We start from the raw sequence: 8,418 nt of genomic DNA, 5'->3' as shown, positions 1-8,418 counted from the left end.
GTCTCTTCTGTTTTCTGCTGACTGTCAGTATGTCAGTGTGCTTCAGCATGACTACTGCACAGCATGATGCAGTTTGGCCAAATTCTTCCCTTTACCAGTAAAATGTAAATATTACCCAAATGCCAGGTAAGAACAAAACAAAAGCACAATAAGTCCACCCTGATGTGTAACAGCATGAGAGGAGTTAGTGGACTGAGATTATCTGGCACAAACACTTTTGTAAAAATTTAGTCATCAGGGCTTTTTTAAAAAACTTAATAACAACTATTTTCAATATTGTAGAGGAAAAACAACATAAAATACTTATTTTTTATCATCTTAACGTTTCCTTCAGTTTTCTCTACAAAGTTGGCTCTATGAGGGCTCTGACAGCATCATCATCTGATTGTCTCCCTAAAATATAACCATTTGGCATGTGTTCATGTAGGTTGTTGTGGCCTATATGAGACTTTTATTAGTTGTGAGATTAACTGCATGCAAGGAGTGAAAATTATATCCATGACAGTGATGATCATTCTGTAAAAAGTAACTAATCTATAACCATGATCCATTTCCAACCCTTTTCAAGTCATTTTGATTTCTATACTTAGCCAACTGAATTCACTGAAGTGACATCATAACATGTTCTATTTACATGTAACTAAGGCAACTAGTAAAATAGCATCCACAACGGTGATGGTCATATTCCAAAAGATCAATCAATCAATCAATCAATCAATCAATCAATCAATCAATCAATCAATCAATCAATCAATCAATCAATCAATCAATCAATCTTTATTTATATAGCACTTTTCATACAAGAATGCAGCACAAAGTGCTTTCCATGGTTAAAACAACCCCCCTCCCCCACCCCCACAGATAACCCCCTCCCTCCCCGCTTGTGTACAAGCAAGCATACACATACACACACACATACTTGCACATATTAAAAGACTAATGTGAGGTTGAGCACAGATGAGCCTGGTAAGGAAACACTATCACAGGGAGCCGTCTGCACCGGGAGCCGCCCACCAACCACGACCGCCATGACACCGACCCAGGGCACACGGCCAATTGAGAGGCAGAGGAGCCACCCATGCCTTTCCATGAGTATGTGTCCTGACTTTAGGTACAGTCAGGAGGCCAGTACCAGAAGACCTCAGGGGCCGCGAGGGTTCATAAGGTAAAAGCAAATCTGAAAGATAAGAAGGCCCAAGACCATTAAGACATTTAAAAACCAATATGAGAACCTTAAAATTGATCCTGAAACACACGGGGAGCCAATGCAGTGATTCTAAAACCGGTGTAATGTGGGCCCGCCCTCTGGTCTTCGTCAGCACACGAGCAGCTGAGTTCTGTAGGAGTTGTAGAGGTGCAATACTCTTTTTGGGAAGACCAGAGAGCAGGGCATTACAGTAGTCAATACGACTGGTGATAAAAGGATGCATCAGCATCTCCGTGTTGACCCGAGAGAGAATGGGACGGACTCTGGCTATGTTTTTTAGGTGATAAAATCCTATTTTAGTAACATGTTTAATATGTGGAATAAAACCAAGCTCAGAGTCAAAAATAACGCCCAGGTTTTTTACTTGTGATGATGGGTTTAATGCGGATGCCTGTAATTTAGCTAAGAGTTTCTCTCTCTGAGCCTCAGGACCAATGATTAAAACTTCAGTTTTGTCCTGGTTAAGCTGTAAAAAGTTTTCTGCCATCCAGGATTTGATATCTAAAATACAGTTGAAAAGGGCATCCATTGGTCTCGTGTCATCAGGAGACATGGAGATGTAAAAAGATGGTGTTGCTTTCCCCAAACTATGACATTTTTCCAATTCTAAATCAAAGCAAGAAGTGGAAAAAAGGGTTACTGTGCAGGATGGCAATATGAAACATACTGAAGTGTATGAACATATGATTAATATGACTGTTACAGCTGAAGGATGTATTGGGGTTTTCCTAAAGATACAGTGCTGTGAACAAGGCACAGCTCTAAGCAGCCAATTAAGGAATAGGACTTAGGTGTTGCTGCTGGTTTTTAAGTTGTTGTTTTAAAATAATAATAGTTCCTGACTTTATACCTTTTGGATCTTCTAGTCATTCAAAGCAGCAACAGAAATTTTGAAGTGGACCTTCATCTTTTTAAAGTCTTATGATGGATTTGAGTGCAACCTTTGGATAAAGTAATCCCCCTGGAGCTTGAATAAAGGCATCTTTACTTCTTTTTTTTCTTTGTAGCCTACTCATGTGGAGTATGTGCACTATACAACTATTTTTCATCTATTTTTAGTCTGGCAATCTTTTGATCCTGCCAATTTGTGGTAAATATCGGATCCCCAAAAAACATTGAATCCTCTTCAAAGTGTACAGAATTCCCCATTTTAAATCAAAAGGTTTCAATCACATAACTTAGCTGAGTAATTTACAGGGTAAAGTCTATGAGTCATCTGCTTCATGATCATTGCATCTGCATTTGCCTCTGAATGATCAAGTCAGTTTTCATTTATTTATGTGACAGGTGGCTAACGTAGATACACAGATTGACTTATGAGCAAGAATAAACAGAATAAACTCTGTCAGAGCTTTAGCAGACTTTAACTTCATCAGGTATGCATGCATTTATTGAGTATTTCCATTTCCACTGATGATTGTACACTCAACACTATACTTAAAACCTTTCTGTGTGAAGTTTGTTTGTTCCCAAGATTATTTTTTTTTTGTCTCTTTTCTGGAAGACATTGAATGTTGTGTAGATTTTAAAGGACTGTGAGGCAAAATTCTGACACTGGACAGCTGCATATAGAAATATGAGCTGGTATTATGAAAGTAACACTGATATATTGGCTGCAATGTACAAACTAAATAGTATGACATAAAATAAGTCTATCAGCTCCTCCTAAATAATCCGCAACAGTAAATGTCATATCATGCATCCTGATAATCATCCAATTAAAAAACATACAAGATAACAAAACTTAAAGAGATGTCAACTCTGTTTGGTTACATGTCTGCCAACTTGCATACTTTTGCTCATGTGAAATCAGGTAGTGTAGTCTACAGCTGGACTGTGCTCTACTTACAGTGTGTACTGTCACACTCCCTTTGTGCATCCCACTACTGAGACCCAAACATTTTGTTTTTTATTGTCGCACCTCCCTTCAGTCATGACCACAGAAGGTGCATCGCAGCCCTACTTTAAAATAGAATTAAAGGTCATGATAAGGACATAAGTGATGAGAATAAATAAAATTTTAGCTTGGAAAAGTCACATTTACAATTACAGTGTGTTTATGTCATGGATGCATCAGTGGTGTTCTTGGAGGTGATTTCAGTTCACCAGTTGGTCTTAGTTTTGGTTGAGGATGCTACTAGAAATTGAGCCCAGGGTATCTTGCCAGTCATATCCTCTGACATTTAAGCTGGGATAGTGACAATGCATTTCAATAGCTCATTGTTCTGATCTACTATCATCAGTCAAGCTCAGGACCTGGATGCTGTGCTTTTTCACTAAAAAGCAGAAAATGATCACCCATAATCAGACATCATACACCAAGATGTCTTGAACAGGAGCATTTCCAGCCATTAGATGCAATTACTCCTGTATCTGCCTTTATATACCATTGTATTCATATCAAATAAGCCTCTCAGCACCACTAAGACCATAGTCCTGCCTGGCATTTTTATAGGACAACAGCAGTTCAGAGCATTTAAGAAAAACACCCTCAGAAAGGTACGCTTGGAAAAGCTGAAACTAGAGATGAGTGTCTATTAGAGCTTTGAGAACTTGTATGTGAGTGTTTTTTTTTATTTATTGATTTGTGCTAAAGACTTAGAACAGAAAAATCTAACAAAAATTATCTTTGCTATCCACTACTACCACTGCTTTTCCTTTTCATTTTAAGAGCCACATTTTTGGGTTTTGAAAATATGCTCAAAATATATTGAGATAAACATCACACTTTTTACAGAAGCACCTGTCATAAACCACAGTCTCTGATTATTATTATTATTATTATTATTTTGTATCATAATTTAGATCCAAAAGTTTTCTGATGCCAGAAAGTTGATGAAAGTGCCAGTGTTTATGAGGGACAGGACATAAAACTGTGCTTAAGAACAACAACAACAACAAAAAAAACAGTACAAAAAAAAAAGTCTGAGTACCACCAGCAGGATCTTTGCAACGAAATAAAAAGATTTGTGGATAACAATCAAATGCAAACTCTAACTGTGAATAAAATAAAAGGTGCTGTGGCATTAAAAAATATTTTGTAAGACCATGATTCCATCAAATAACACATTTCTAAATCAGTCCTCTATAGTTTGTTATGCATCTGCATACTCATGTGCATGTGTTTACACAGGTTGATGGTTTGTAATTCATGTCATGAATGGTTCTTTTTTTGTCATAAATGATTAAATCAGTTAGAGGTGTCCTTTTTCTGACTTTGTTGTTTCATGTGAAGAAGATATTTTTACCCTGCTCTAAAGTCTACATGGCTTTAACAAGTTATCAAGTCAATGCGATATCCTCACAACCAATTCTATGCACATTTAAAGTGGTGACTCTGTATTGAGTCTCTTGATGAAAACTTCAGTTAGTGACATAGCAGTGTTTTAACTTTCAGAGCCTGTCTCCTATTGGCCACTGTAGATTACCATGGTAACCTCTGTAGTATGGCCATGAAACTGGGCAATGATTCAGCAAATTATATTTTTTAATTCAAACAGAAAAATAACCTAATTTAATGGAGTCCTGAGTAAGTAGTTTAGATGCTGTAAATGTGTGTAAATGAGTTTTGGTTTACTAGATCGTTACGCAGCCCAGAGGTTTTGTTGTGATGAAAGTTATTTGCAAAGATGGCATCATCCTCCTAAGAGAAGAGCAGTTATCTTGGTAATCTTTTTTTGTTTTTTTACACTTACTCAATTTTACACTTTTCACAAGATTGCCACAACAAAGAATTTCTTAGCTAAAAGAGTGATCCTGCACACTGCAGCTTCTTTAGCATAAAAAATGCTGCTGTATGCATGCGGAGGATGAGTAACACAAGCATTTCAAGATTAGCTGTCATCTGAAGGAATATAAAAAAGGACCCTACCATGTAAAAAACAAAAAAAAATGGAATGTTGTGTCACCATAGAAACTCTTCTCCCCTCTGTATTCCACTGCAAATGCCCAGCCATGTTTACTGCACTTCTACAGATTTCCATTTCAATTTCAAATCATTCAGATTTGCAAGGAGCTTGTAAACAAAGCCTGTTTTTTTCAGTTTGTCTTTAAAAGAAATAGACCCACAATAATTTATAGTCCCAGATTGCATGATTATAAAAATATGACTTGTTTGAAATTTTATTTAAAGGTTTTACATTTATAGGTTGTATAGGCTGGAATGGATATATATTTGTTTTATGGTTAAAAAAAACCACATTTGAGTCATCTAAATATAATATGTGTAAAAACTGTTAACGGATCATATAAAATTCCTCACTGAAAAAAAGTATTTTGTTGATGAACAACATAGGCAGTTGTTCAAGTTCAGTACTTTTATCTGTTTAAATATTTGCTTTTCCAGGGAAAAAAAAATATTTCATGTACTGCCTATGTATGCAAATTAATAAAACACAATCGATGAAACTCAAATGCATTCTATAATCAGAGGCTATGTTTGGTTGGATGTGGGTTCACTCCTTTTCATTTAACCAGTAAGTGGCCCTCACTACTCTCTCTCTTATCTCTGAATAATGTGAATCATTGTGGCTGGCTGAGCAGTCAACGCAGAGAGCCAGGAGCACCTGGCCTTGCACGTCTATCTGATTAGAGGAGGTTGCAGGCCAGGCTGAACCAGACCAGGCCGGGCAGTGGCAGCAGCAGGGCAGATCTGGAGTAAAATGAACAAACCAGACTAATTCTATTGCACCATTACCCCTCTGTTATAGAGAGCAGGGTCAAATCAAAGCAATGCCACAGCACAGACCAGCCTTATCAAGGCAAGTGACATGAAGGAGGACCACAGTGGAGAAATTAAAGCTTCACTGGTTCAGAACAGTTGATTGCTGTTCTCTGAAGCATGCTTTTAATGATTAAGCTGTTATTATCTGTGGTATCCCAAAGCTCCAGAACTGGCTTTTGAATGAGGCTCTCGAAAAATATTTTAGCTCAGCTGAAAATAGTTTGAATGTAAAGAGTGACGAAGAAAGTTAAGGCATTAGTGAGAGTTCGTCGCACACATTAAAAATCAGTAAAAGGGTTTACTTAAGGGTTTAAAAAAAAAACCTTCATATATGTATATATATATATATATATATATATGGTATATATATGGTTTTGTTACTAAGAACTGTGAAATCAGCCTGAATGAAAGCAGTGCAACCCAATACTGTGATTACTTGTATGCATGTGTGCGTGCGACTGTGTGTGAAAGAGACTATGATGAGTGTGTTTTTAAATTGCTATGTTATCTATTTTGGTGTGTGAAGGTTTTTTTTAATTTCAATGTATGCATGATTTTTTTTTTATCATGTTAAGCACTTTGTGTTGCCTTTGGCATGAAAAGTGCTTTATAAAAAAAAGTTTGATTTGATTTAATTTAATTTTTTATTGTCCAGTTTTGATGAGTGTGTGATTTGTAGCCTCTGTGGAGTGGCACCCAATGTGGTGTTCTGCTGCTGTAACTCATCTGCTTCAAAGTTTGATGAGTTGTGCTTTCAGAAATGTTTATTCCTCCAAAGGGGGGCACGGTAGAAAAATTTTGAGAACCACTGATGTAATCTGTTGACAGAGGTGTGCTCTACATTTAGAATGGGCAGCCATATATAGACTATAGACATCTATGTCTACAGACGAATACACCAGTCTCTAACATGTTGTTTCAAACCTACTGACCTATTTAATCGTCTCATCTCATTTACCACCTGTACAACATGCTTGTATGGCCACGCCCTGTTACACAACAGTCAAATGCTGGTGTATGGAGGGCCAGTTGTTTTGGAGTAAAAAAAAGGTATTTATTTCTCCTTCTCTGCATACACAAATGATGTACAATCACCTAACAGTGAACACACAGATTAAACCCTGAGAATGCATATATCCATATTCTAGTTGTTATAAAGTAATTTGGCTCAGTAACCTACCAAATTCAGCCTTCATGGGGTGAAATGGCACATGTGACTAGCGCTCCAAGAATACACTGTAGCTTCTAAAGACTGTCAGCTGGTGAATTAGCAGTGTTATGTCTGAGTTCCTAGATAAAACACTGTTAAATTGCTTAGTTTTGTTAAACTGGAAAAATGATGAGTGTCCCACTAAACACATACAGATACAGCTTTGTCTCAGTGCTCATTAATTTGTTGGAAATTGTTGCCTTCAATGATAATACCACTGACAAAACAACTGCACTGAATGTGGCTGCTGTAAAGTAGGAGGAAATAAGAAAAACAGAGTCATGCAAAATGGAAAGACAATGCCCTTTTAAACTTGTGCATCTTCTGTGTCTCTCCCAGCTGAACATGCACAGACAGATCTTAAAAGGTGTTGATGGATGTCCTCAGAAGAGCAGCCGTCCATCTTCATACAGGCCTTTCTTTTGAGGGATTTGTGTCAAAACACTGGTTACTAATGGTTTCTACAACCCTGTCTTGCCCAGACAGGATTGTACCGTTGTCCATGACTATGTTTTTTGTATACCAGTGTTTGAAGTCATACTTTTGAGTATGACCAACTCAATCATTATGAAACAATGCTGAATGTGTTTATGTTTTGGTGCACAACAGATATGGAAGTAGTTTTAGACATGCATGCATCTTACCTGAATTAGCTGAATTGTTTATTGTATGACAGAGTCAAGAAATCTTACAACTAAAATCTTCCATTAAAGTAGCCTACAGATTTCTCAAGGGAAAATAACTGCTGAAAATATCATACCATAATCATTCAAGATATTTCCATATCTGTATGTTACATATGAGCTGGAGGCCACAAATTGTTTAACCTCACAGTTAAACACACAACACACAAGTTACTCCCCACCCAGTCAGTATGAAGGCCTGTTTTCAACACCTTCTGTTCTCCCTTTCTTTCATTTTAAATGAACCAGTCTTGCAGAGTCAGCTGCTGCTTTTATATCCTGTAGGAAATGCTGCAGCCCTGAGTGGTGAAGAATGAACAAAAGATGTGATTAAAAAAGCAGTGTGTGTCCCAGGGGGACGTTGCAGATGGCATAGAAACTGTGACACAATATTTTCGAGTTTACATAGTTTATTGTGGCGTTCTGTACCATCACAGTAATCTTTTTTTTCTTTTTTGAAAATGGAAAAAAAGAAATCTGCAGCACCTTTGTGACCTGCATTTTGCTGATTAGAAGTTATGGTATTACATAAGTGGCACAAGTCACAGCTGTACCGCATGAAGGATGGTGTTTCTTTGCTTTATTGTTTAATGTG

This window comes from Melanotaenia boesemani, chromosome 1 (genome assembly GCF_017639745.1).
Source record: "Melanotaenia boesemani isolate fMelBoe1 chromosome 1, fMelBoe1.pri, whole genome shotgun sequence".
Classification (NCBI taxonomy): Eukaryota; Metazoa; Chordata; class Actinopteri; order Atheriniformes; family Melanotaeniidae; genus Melanotaenia; species Melanotaenia boesemani.
This window is presented reverse-complemented; position numbering follows the sequence as displayed.